The sequence below is a fragment of the Phyllobates terribilis genome, unplaced genomic scaffold, assembly GCF_046119375.1.
Source record: "Phyllobates terribilis strain yellow unplaced genomic scaffold, ASM4611937v1 Scaffold_10__3_contigs__length_209671492, whole genome shotgun sequence".
NCBI lineage: Eukaryota > Metazoa > Chordata > Amphibia > Anura > Dendrobatidae > Phyllobates > Phyllobates terribilis.
The window spans coordinates 178,149,827-178,162,852 of record NW_027362770.1 but is presented as its reverse complement, the minus strand read 5'-3'; the positions used below and the strand labels follow the sequence as shown (position 1 = coordinate 178,162,852).

The 13,026-nt window shown below is 43.0% G+C and overlaps 1 protein-coding gene across 1 annotated transcript in view; it reads right to left on the bottom strand.

The window, feature by feature from the left end:
• Nucleotides 1–13,026, bottom strand: part of SYN3 (synapsin III) — a 329,959-nt gene that overhangs the window by 162,080 nt on the left and 154,853 nt on the right. The window lies entirely within an intron of this gene.

The window sequence follows — 13,026 nt, the reverse complement described above, 5'->3', positions numbered from 1 at the left end:
GCAAAAAATTTGTACCTGGTGTAAATGCCGCTGTTCTCCTGAATCCGGCGATGTTTTTCTTGTGTTTCTACGCCTCTCCATTCCTGAGATATGGCCCTTTCTTCCCTGCCTATAAATGTAGCCTTCTTAACCAAGTGGGCATGGTTCCTGACTCCTCTCTGTGGGCGTGGTCTGAATGACCAAGTCCTTCTGGATAAAAAAGATCAGATTTAAATACAGGGAAGAGAGGGCTATATCTCATGAACGGAGAGGCGCAGGAACACAAGAAAAACACTGTCGGATTCAGGAGAACAGCGGCATTTACACTAGTTAAAAAAAAATACAAATTCACGGCAAGTGACAAATCCCCTTTAAGGGTGCCAAAAAGGGGCATAATTAATAAATTGGCTGGTGAACAATTTTTACCAATAAATACTGGTGTGGACAAAGCGGCACCAAATATATGAAGCCACCTGTGCCATTTTCATGAATCTGGTGTCCCTATTAGCGCCATTTTTTTCCTCGCAAATCTTCTATGCCTTAAAGGGACGCAAAGGTGCAGCGCCTATCTCCTTTGTCATTTAGAGGACGTTGTGTTATGTATTAGCAAAAAAAAAACCCTTTAAAACAATTGAAATCTTACATTTGATAATTCAAAAAATCTTATAATCCAGAAATGTTGAAAATTGAAAGCCACTTTTTTTCAGGCTAAATTCATGCAAGGAGCCACAATACCTTAAAAAAACCTAAAAATTTCCATTAAAGTCAATAGGGTTATTAACAGTTAACGGCAAGAAATATCTGAATATATTATTATCGTATTCCTCATAGCAGTGTGCAGTGCTCCCCCTAGTGGTCATTAACCCAAAATACCAAAAATAATGTACAAAACTCTCCACTTTACGGCATCATCGTTAGATGTTTGCTCAGTCTCTTCCAGAAATGATTCAGATCTCATGCTCCTGCTCCATCTACACCTAATGGTGCTTGTCTGCATTGAATAGGTGCTGAATATTGGAGATAAGGGGGGTTATAAAGGCTTTGCAGCACCCTGATGGGTATACTGGAGGGTCCACATCCACATCAAAACTCATTTTTGCAAGCTATTGTTATCTGTTATCAGCCTTTTATATATTGGAGCTTTGGTTGCGCTTCCTAGGACTAACTTCTTCTTCTATCTCCTGTTACACCCATATGGGTCGTGGAAGATGAGATATTCGGAGACACGGGATCATTTTACCTACAGAGTTGTGCTACCTGCAGCCACCACTAGAGGGAGCACACTATGTCTGCATTAATAGAACATTATGCAGTGAGCTCCCTCTAGTGGTGGCCTTAGTTAGATCAAAGTTGATCATTTTCTTTTACGTCTCTGCTGTGGATTTGGAGCTTTGTATGGAGCCCTCCCCACTACGAGGATATATTAAAGTTAAGGCTAGTTATATCTATTTTTACCCGGGGGTTGAGCCCTGTTCACATCTTAATCCCGGGGGAAGGACCTTGCTCTGAGTGTTTATGTGCAGAGAGGGGCGGGGAGCCAGCAGCACAGCACTTGCCAAACCTCTGGACTGTACACCGTGTGCCGCGCACCCGCCCTGGGCGCTCACTACGACGGGTGCAGAAGTCGCCCCTTGCATCACACAGCACGACACCTGCCTGCCATTAATGGGGCACTTTTTCTTAAAGGGCCATACACAGTTTTTTTTAATCGACGACAAGTGTAGAATAATGTTCCGATCTATAGAGAATTGTCCTCTGACTTAAAGGGATAGTGTAATTAACACAGGATCCTGTGACCACTAGGATTCGGCAAATATTTGAGCTACCGGAAAGACAAAGCGAAACCTACAGTGCCTGGAAAAAAGAAATGACTACAGAATCACTTTCATTAATATCCTTCTATGAAATGGGAAGTGTCGCTCCGGATCCATGAGGCCGATTCCGAAGTCACATGACGGCAAGTAAGAGGGTCACATTGCCGGGTTTCCTCCACCGCAGCCGACAGATAAGGACGGGGACGGAGGAAAGTTTTGATGCTACCTGTGGCCATGTGACGTCTTTTAAATTGGTGGAAAATGAGCGATTCGCGTCCTGTTATTATATTATTACATTAAGGAATTGTACTATGAGCGATTCTCCCATATAATATCATCAATACTGGCGCTCATGAGATTCCCGGTAAATCCAGACATCAACGTATCAGTTCTCCAAGAGTCCTAAACCCCCGAGAATGATCAAAACCTACATCCTGTATTACCCTCCAGAGCTGCACTCACTATTCTGCTGGTGCAGTCACTGTGTACATACATTACTGATCCTGTACTGATCCTGAGTTACCTCCTGTATTATACTCCAGAGCTGCACTCACTATTCTGCTGGTGCAGTCACTGTGTACATACATTACATTACTGATCCTGAGTTACCTCCTGTACTATACTCCAGAGCTGCATTCACTATTCTGCTGGTGCAGTCACTGTATACATACATTACATTACTGATCCTGAGTTACCTCCTGTACTATACTCCAGAGCTGCACTCACTATTCTGCTGGTGCAGTCACTGTGTACATACATTACATTACTGATCCTGAGTTACATCCTGTATTATACTCCAGAGCTGCATTCACTATTCTGCTGGTGCAGTCACTGTGTACATACATTACATTACTGATCCTGAGTTACATCCTGTATTATACTCCAGAGCTGCACTCACTATTCTGCTGGTGCAGTCACTGTGTACATACATTACATTACTGATCCTGAGTTACCTCCTGTACTATACTCCAGAGCTGCATTCACTATTCTGCTGGTGCAGTCACTGTATACATACATTACATTACTGATCCTGAGTTACATCCTGTATTATACTCCAGAGCTGCACTCACTATTCTGCTGGTGCAGTCACTGTGTACATACATTACATTACTGATCCTGAGTTACCTCCTGTACTATACTCCAGAGCTGCATTCACTATTCTGCTGGTGCAGTCACTGTGTACATACATTACATTACTGATCCTGAGTTACATCCTGTATTATACTCCAGAGCTGCACTCACTATTCTGCTGGTGCAGTCACTGTGTTCATACATTACATTACTGATCCTGAGTTACCTCCTGTACTATACTCCAGAGCTGCATTCACTATTCTGCTGGTGCAGTCACTGTATACATACATTACATTACTGATCCTGAGTTACCTCCTGTACTATACTCCAGAGCTGCACTCACTATTCTGCTGGTGCAGTCACTGTGTACATACATTACATTACTGATCCTGAGTTACATCCTGTATTATACTCCAGAGCTGCATTCACTATTCTGCTGGTGCAGTCACTGTGTACATACATTACATTACTGATCCTGAGTTACCTCCTGTACTATACTCCAGAGCTGCACTCACTATTCTGCTGGTGCAGTCACTGTGTACATACATTACATTACTGATCCTGAGTTACATCCTGTATTATACTCCAGAGCTGCACTCACTATTCAGCTGGTGCAGTCACTGTGTACATACATTACATTACTGATCCTGAGTTACATCCTGTATTATTCCCCAGAGCTGCACTCACTATTCTGCTGGTGCAGTCACTGTGTACATACATTACATTACTGATCCTGAGTTACATCCTGTATTATACTCCAGAGCTGCACTCAATATTCTGCTGGTGCAGTCACTGTGTACATACATTACATTACTGATCCTGAGTTACATCCTGTATTATACTCCAGAGCTGCACTCACTATTCTGCTGGTGAAGTCACTGTGTACATACATTACATTACTGATCCTGAATTACATCCTGTATTATACTCCAGAGCTGCACTCACTATTCTGCTGGTTCAGTCACTGTGTACATACATTACATTACTGATCCTGAGTTACATCCTGTATTATACTCCAGAGCTGCATTCACTATTCTGCTGGTGCAGTCACTGTGTACATACATTACATTACTGATCCTGAGTTACCTCCTGTACTATACTCCAGAGCTGCGCTCACTATTCTGCTGGTGCAGTCACTGTGTACATACATTACATTACTGATCCTGAGTTACTTCCTGTATTATACTCCAGAGCTGCACTCACTATTCTGCTGGTGCAGTCACTGTGTACATACATTATATTACTGATCCTGAGTTACATCCTATATTATACTCCAGAGCTGCACTCACTATTCTGCTGGTGCAGTCACTGTGTACATACATTATATTACTGATCCTGAGTTACATCCTGTATTATACTCCAGAGCTGCACTCACTATTCTGCTGGTACAGTCACTGTGTACATACATTACATTACTGATCCTGAGTTACATCCTGTATTATACCCCAGAGCTGCACTCACTATTCTGCTGGTGCAGTCACTGTGTACATACATTACATTACTGATCCTGAGTTACATCCTGTATTATACTCCAGAGCTGCGCTCACTATTCTGCTGGTGCAGTCACTGTGTACATACATTACATTACTGATCCTGAGTTACATCCTGTATTATACTCCAGAGCTGCACTCACTATTCTGCTGGTGCAGTCACTGTGTACATACATTACATTACTGATCCTGAGTTACATCCTGTATTATTCTCCAGAGCTGCACTCACTATTCTGCTGGTGCAGTCACTGTGTACATACATTACATTACTGATCCCGAGTTACATCCTGTATTATACTCCAGAGCTGCACTCACTATTCTGCTGGCACAGTCACTGTGTACATACATTACATTACTGATCCTGAGTTACATCCTGTATTATACTCCAGAGCTGCACTCACTATTCTGCTGGTGCAGTCACAGTGTACATACAATACATTACTGATCCTGAGTTACATCCTGTATTATACTCCAGAGCTGCACTCACTATTCAGCTGGTGCAGTCACTGTGTACATACATTACATTACTGATCCTGAGTTACATCCTGTATTATACCCCAGAGCTGCACTCACTATTCTGCTGGTGCAGTCACTGTGTACATACATTACATTACTGATCCTGAGTTACATCCTGTATTATACTCCAGAGCTGCACTCAATATTCTGCTGGTGCAGTCACTGTGTACATACATTACATTACTGATCCTGAGTTACATCCTGTATTATACTCCAGAGCTGCACTCACTATTCTGCTGGTGCAGTCACTGTGTACATACATTACATTACTGATCCTGAGTTACATCCTGTATTATACTCCAGAGCTGCACTCACTATTCTGCTGGTGCAGTCACTGTGTACAAACATTACATTACTGATCCTGAGTTACATCCTGTATTATACTCCAGAGCTGCACTCACTATTCTGCTGGTGCAGTCACTGTGTACATACATTACATTACTGATCCTGAGTTACCTCCTGTACTATACTCCAGAGCTGCGCTCACTATTCTGCTGGTGCAGTCACTGTGTACATACATTACATTACTGATCCTGAGTTACTTCCTGTATTATACTCCAGAGCTGCACTCACTATTTTGCTGGTGCAGTCACTGTGTACATACATTATATTACTGATCCTGAGTTACATCCTATATTATACTCCAGAGCTGCACTCACTATTTTGCTGGTGCAGTCACTGTGTACATACATTATATTACTGATCCTGAGTTACATCTTATATTATACTCCAGAGCTGCACTCACTATTCTGCTGGTGCAGTCACTGTGTACATACATTACATTACTGATCCTGAGTTACATCCTGTATTATACTCCAGAGCTGCACTCACTATTCTGCTGGTGCAGTCACTGTGTACATACATTACATTACTGATCCTGAGTTACATCCTGTATTATACTCCAGAGCTGCACTCACTATTCTGCTGGTGCAGTCACTGTGTACATTCATTACATTACTGATCCTGAGTTACATCCTGTATTATACTCCAGAGCTGCACTCACTATTCTGCTGGTGCAGTCACTATGTAAATACATTACATTACTGATCCTGAGTTACATCCTGTATTATACTCCAGAGCTGCACTCACTATTCTGCTGGTGCAGTCACTGTGTACATACATTACATTACTGATCCTGAGTTACATCCTGTATTATACTCCAGAGCTGCACTCACTATTCTGCTGGTGCAGTCACTGTGTACATACATTACATTACTGATCCTGAGTTACATCCTGCATTATACTCCAGAGCTGCACTCACTATTCTGCTGGTGCAGTCACTGTGTACATACATTATATTACTGATCCTGAGTTACATCCTGTATTATACCCCAGAGCTGCACTCACTATTCTGCTGGTGCAGTCACTGTGTACATACATTACATTACTGATCCTGTACTGATCCTGAGTTACATCCTGTATTATACTCTAGAGCTGCACTCACTATTCTGATGGTGCAGTCACTGTGTACATACATTACTGATCCTGTACTGATCCTGAGTTACCTCCTGTATTATACTCCAGAGCTGCACTCACTATTCTGCTGGTGCAGTCACTGTGTACATACATTACATTACTGATCCTGAGTTACATCCTGTATTATACTCCAGAGCTGCAATCACTATTCTGCTGGTGCAGTCACTGTGTACATACATTACATTACTGATCCTGAGTTACATCCTGTATTATACTCCAGAGCTGCACTCACTATTCTGTTGGTGCAGTCACTGTGTACACACATTACATTACTGATCCTGAGTTACATCCTGTATTATACTCCAGAGCTGCACTCACTATTCTGCTGGTGGAGTCACTGTGTACATACATTACATTACTGATCCTGAGTTACATCCTGTATTATACTCCAGAGCTGCACTCACTAATCTGCTGGTGCAGTCACTGTGTGCATACATTACATTACTGATCCTGAGTTACATCCTGCATTATACTCCAGAGCTGCACTCACTATTCTGCTGGTGCAGTCACTGTGCACATACATTACATTACTGATCCTGAGTTACATCCTGCATTATACTCCAGAGCTGCACTCACTATTCTGCTGGTGGAGTCACTGTGTACATACATTACATTACTGATCCTGAGTTACATCCTGTATTATACTCCAGAGCTGCACTCACTATTCTGCTGGTGCAGTCACTGTGTACATACATTACATTACTGATCCTGAGTTACATCCTGTATTATACTGCAGAGCTGCACTCACTATTCTGCTGGTGGAGTCACTGTGTATATACATTACATTACTGATCCTGAGTTACATCCTGTATTATACTCCAGAGCTGCACTCACTATTCTGCTGGTGGAGTCACTGTGTATATACATTACATTACTGATCCTGTACTGATCCTGAGTTACATCCTGTATTATACTCCAGAGCTGCACTCACTATTCTGCTGGTGGAGTCACTGTGTACATACATTACATTACTGATCCTGAGTTACATCCTGCATTATACTCCAGAGCTGCACTCACTATTCTGCTGGTGGAGTCACTGTGTACATACATTACATTACTGATCCTGAGTTACATCCTGTATTATACTCCAGAGCTGCACTCACTATTCTGCTGGTGCAGTCACTGTGTACATACATTACATTACTGATCCTGAGTTACATCCTGTATTATACTCCAGAGCTGCACTCACTATTCTGCTGGTGGAGTCACTGTGTATATACATTACTGATCCTGAGTTACATCCTGTATTATACTCCAGAGCTGCACTCACTATTCTGCTGGTGGAGTCAGTGTGTACATACATTACATTACTGATCCTGAGTTACATCCTGTATTATACTCCAGAGCTGCACTCACTATCCTGCTGGTGCAGTCACTGTGTACATACATTACATTACTGATCCTGAGTTACATCCTGTATTATACTCCAGAGCTGCACTCACTATTCTGCTGGTGGAGTCACTGTGTACATACATTACATTACTGATCCTGAGTTACATCCTGTATTATACTCCAGAGCTGCACTCACTAATCTGCTGGTGCAGTCACTGTGTGCATACATTACATTACTGATCCTGAGTTACATCCTGCATTATACTCCAGAGCTGCACTCACTATTCTGCTGGTGCAGTCACTGTGCACATACATTACATTACTGATCCTGAGTTACATCCTGCATTATACTCCAGAGCTGCACTCACTATTCTGCTGGTGGAGTCACTGTGTACATACATTACATTACTGATCCTGAGTTACATCCTGTATTATACTCCAGAGCTGCACTCACTATTCTGCTGGTGGAGTCACTGTGTATATACATTACATTACTGATCCTGTACTGATCCTGAGTTACATCCTGTATTATCCTCCTGATAAAATAGCGGCTTTGTACTTTGAAGCCTACAGAATTATGAGTGCAGCTCTGGAGGAGATTTGTCTTTTCTGGGTGATTTTCTGCAGGTGTTCTCATACACGGTGACATCATCTTTCAGGTTTATGCTCCTGATTTACCATCTGGAGAGCCGCCAGTGAATAACGTAATGTGCTATAGCGCTGATAACTTGGCCATGCGCAGGGAAGGAATTTCGGAACTACGGACAGATGTAGCAGAGCTGACGCCATGTGATGAGGATGAGTTTGCCGGGTGACTATATGAGCTCTGCTACATATGAGGTGCACAGCATCAGTAAGTTGTAGTGGATGTTTGCTTCGCAGACGCTTTGTGCCCTGGCGCGGCTCCCAGGCCTGGCACCGGCTATGTTGTGGTAGATTCAGGACAGATCTTAGATGTGGCAGAGCCCAATCTGCTATTTAACAGATTCATTTATGCACTCTATTATCGGGCTATGTTGGGATGATCAGAGGACAAACCCAGCTCTCCTGTATTGGCCAGGTCGGCTCTGCTTCATATGTACAGATAAATAGAGCAGAATGATATAATGTAGGTTGTATACCTGTGCCATATGATAAACTCAGCTCTGCTACAACTCTATACATTCCTGTCTGTTTAAAATGTCAGATTGCAACATTATATATCTATAGCTGTGCCATACAACAAAAACAGCTCAGCTACATCCATATGCAGCCCTCCAGCTCGGAGATGTTACGGCTTTATATGTTTTCGGAAAACCCTTGTGGCAAATGGCAAACTCAACTCTGCTACATCTGTAAGAATTCCTCTATCATCTATATAGTTGTGCCATTAGACAAACTCAGCTCTACTACATTGCTATATATCCATGCAAAAGAGAAAGAAAAAATCAAGAGATTGGACCATCATCTACATAGCAGTACTAAATGAGAAACTCGGCTCTGCTACATCTGTATACTTATGTTAAAAAAAAACAAACATGCGATATCATACAGTATTGGACAAAAATTTGGACACCCCTGTTAATGCGATGGTTTTCTTTTTTTTTTTTTTTTTTTTATTGGAAAGTGCACATTTCAGGCTGAAGGCAGCAAATCCACGAAGTATGAAATATGGAAACAAGGAGTAAAGAAACACATTCAAGGTTCTAGCAACTGCACTTGTGGATACATTCAAGGTTCTAGTAACTGCACTTGCAGATATCTTCAAGGTTCTAGTAACTGCACTTGCGGATACCTTCAAGGTTCTAGTAACTGCACTTGCGGATACCTTCAAGGTTCTAGTAACTGCACTTGCGGATACCTTCAAGGTTCTAGCAACTGCACTTGCGGATACCTTCAAGGTTCTAGTAACAGCACTTGCAGATACCTTCAAGGTTCTAGTAACAGCACTTGCGGATACCTTCAAGGTTCTAGTAACTGCACTTGCGGATATCTTCAAGGTTCTAGTAACAGCACTTTCGGATACCTTCAAGGTTCTAGTAACTGCACTTGCGGATACCTTCAAGGTTCTAGTAACTGCACTTGCGGATACCTTCAAGGTTCTAGTAACTGCACTTGCGGATACCTTCAAGGTTCTAGCAACTGCACTTGCGGATACCTTCATGGTTCTACTAATTGCACTTGCGGATACCTTCAAGGTTCTAGTAACTGCACTTGCGGATACCTTCATGGTTCTAGTAACTGCACTTGCGGATACCTCCAAGGTTCTAGTAACTGCACTTGCGGATACCTTCAAGGTTCTAGTAACTGCACTTGCGGATACCTTCATGGTTCTAGTAACTGCACTTGCGGATACCTCCAAGGTTCTAGTAACTGCACTTGCGGATACCTTCAAGGTTCTAGTAACTGCACTTGCGGATACCTTCATGGTTCTAGTAACTGCACTTGCGGATACCTCCAAGGTTCTAGTAACTGCACTTGCGGATACCTTCAAGGTTCTAGTAACTGCACTTGCGGATACCTTCATGGTTCTAGTAACTGCACTTGCGGATACCTCCAAGGTTCTAGTAACTGCACTTGCAGATACCTTCAAGGTTCTAGTAACTGCACTTGCGGATACCTTCAAGGTTCTAGTAACTGCACTTGCGGATACCTTCATGGTTCTAGTAACTGCACTTGCGGATACCTCCAAGGTTCTAGTAACTGCACTTGCGGATACCTTCATGGTTCTAGTAACTGCACTTGCGGATACCTCCAAGGTTCTAGTAACTGCACTTGCGGATACCTTCAAGGTTCTAGTAACTGCACTTGCAGATACCTTCAAGGTTCTAGTAACTGCACTTGCGGATACCTTCAAGGTTCTAGTAACTGCACTTGCGGATACCTTCATGGTTCTAGTAACTGCACTTGCGGATACCTCCAAGGTTCTAGTAACTGCACTTGCGGATACCTTCATGGTTCTAGTAACTGCACTTGCGGATACCTCCAAGGTTCTAGTAACTGCACTTGCGGATACCTTCAAGGTTCTAGTAACTGCACTTGCGGATACCTTCATGGTTCTAGTAACTGCACTTGCGGATACGTCCAAGGTTCTAGTAACTGCACTTGCGGATACCTTCAAGGTTCTAGTAACTGCACTTGCGGATACCTTCATGGTTCTAGTAACTGCACTTGCGGATACCTCCAAGGTTCTAGTAACTGCACTTGCAGATACCTTCAAGGTTCTAGTAACTGCACTTGCGGATACCTTCAAGTTTCTAGTAACTGCACTTGCGGATACCTTCATGGTTCTAGTAACTGCACTTGCGGATACCTCCAAGGTTCTAGTAACTGCACTTGCGGATATCTTCAAGGTTCTAGTAACAGCACTTTCGGATACCTTCAAGGTTCTAGTAACTGCACTTGCGGATACCTTCAAGGTTCTAGTAACTGCACTTGCGGATACCTTCAAGGTTCTAGTAACTGCACTTGCGGATACCTTCAAGGTTCTAGCAACTGCACTTGCGGATACCTTCATGGTTCTACTAATTGCACTTGCGGATACCTTCAAGGTTCTAGTAACTGCACTTGCGGATACCTTCATGGTTCTAGTAACTGCACTTGCGGATACCTCCAAGGTTCTAGTAACTGCACTTGCGGATACCTTCAAGGTTCTAGTAACTGCACTTGCGGATACCTTCATGGTTCTAGTAACTGCACTTGCGGATACCTCCAAGGTTCTAGTAACTGCACTTGCGGATACCTTCAAGGTTCTAGTAACTGCACTTGCGGATACCTTCATGGTTCTAGTAACTGCACTTGCGGATACCTCCAAGGTTCTAGTAACTGCACTTGCGGATACCTTCAAGGTTCTAGTAACTGCACTTGCGGATACCTTCATGGTTCTAGTAACTGCACTTGCGGATACCTCCAAGGTTCTAGTAACTGCACTTGCAGATACCTTCAAGGTTCTAGTAACTGCACTTGCGGATACCTTCAAGGTTCTAGTAACTGCACTTGCGGATACCTTCATGGTTCTAGTAACTGCACTTGCGGATACCTCCAAGGTTCTAGTAACTGCACTTGCGGATACCTTCAAGGTTCTAGTAACTGCACTTGCGGATACCTTCATGGTTCTAGTAACTGCACTTGCGGATACCTCCAAGGTTCTAGTAACTGCACTTGCGGATACCTTCATGGTTCTAGTAACTGCACTTGCGGATACCTTCATGGTTCTAGTAACTGCACTTGCGGATACCTCCAAGGTTCTAGTAACTGCACTTGCGGATACCTTCATGGTTCTAGTAACTGCACTTGCGGATACCTCCAAGGTTCTAGTAACTGCACTTGCGGATACCTTCAAGGTTCTAGTAACTGCACTTGCGGATACCTTCAAGGTTCTAGTAACTGCACTTGTGGATTCCTTGAAGGTTCTGGTAACTGCACTTGCAGATACCTTCAAGGTTCTAGTAACTGCACTTGTGGATACATTCAAGGTTCTAGCAATTTTCCTGATCTTCATGTCTTATGTCGATTCTCTTTCTGTAGTTGAGTGGTTCTTGCCATACTCTGGCTTAGAACAGCTGTGGAAAAGAGCTCCGTCACTGCCTCTTCCAAAACAACCCCTAATGGTGGCAAACACTTTCTTGACAAGGCGACCTGCTCATGGGACGACTTGAAGCTGCGGAGAGGGTGCTTGGGGGGGGGGGATTGTAAGGCTTTCATCATAGTAAAAGTGGGGGAACTGTGAGGAATATAAGATGTAACACACATTCCGGTTCCGTGTTTCTTTTCGCCTTGTCTCTATGTCTTCCTACCAGGTTTTGCTGCCTCCAGCCTGAATTTGCAATTGTGCACATTCCAATAAGAACAAGGGGAAGAAACAACAACAAAAAACTGCATAAGCAGGGGTGTCCAAACTTTTGACTTTTGTTCATGTAAAGAGAGAGAGAGTTGTACTAAATGACAAACTCAGCTCTGCTACATTTGTAACAAAAAAAAAAAAAAAAAAAGAGTTTGCAATATTCTCTCTGCTACATTTCTACTTTTGTAAAATTCCAGATATTTAGTTGCACCGTGTAACGAGCTCGGCTCTGCTGCATCCGTAAGGAGCGATATTATAGTAATTTTGCCCTTTTTTTCTCTCCGTCCGTGTACTGATGTAGCAGAGCTCATTGAGCTATTTTATCTCTGCGAAAACAGTCCTAATAAAAAAAAAAAAAAAAAAAAAAAAAAAAGATTTGTGCCACATGACAAACTCAGCTCGGCTGCGCCGGTCTTCTTTCTTTTGGCGCAGATCCCACGCCTGGCAGAGGGGCTGTTGTTTTGAACTTGAGCTCCTCTGCTTTGGTAATCACCAGTCCCCTCTCCCCATCCAGAGGTGCAGGAAC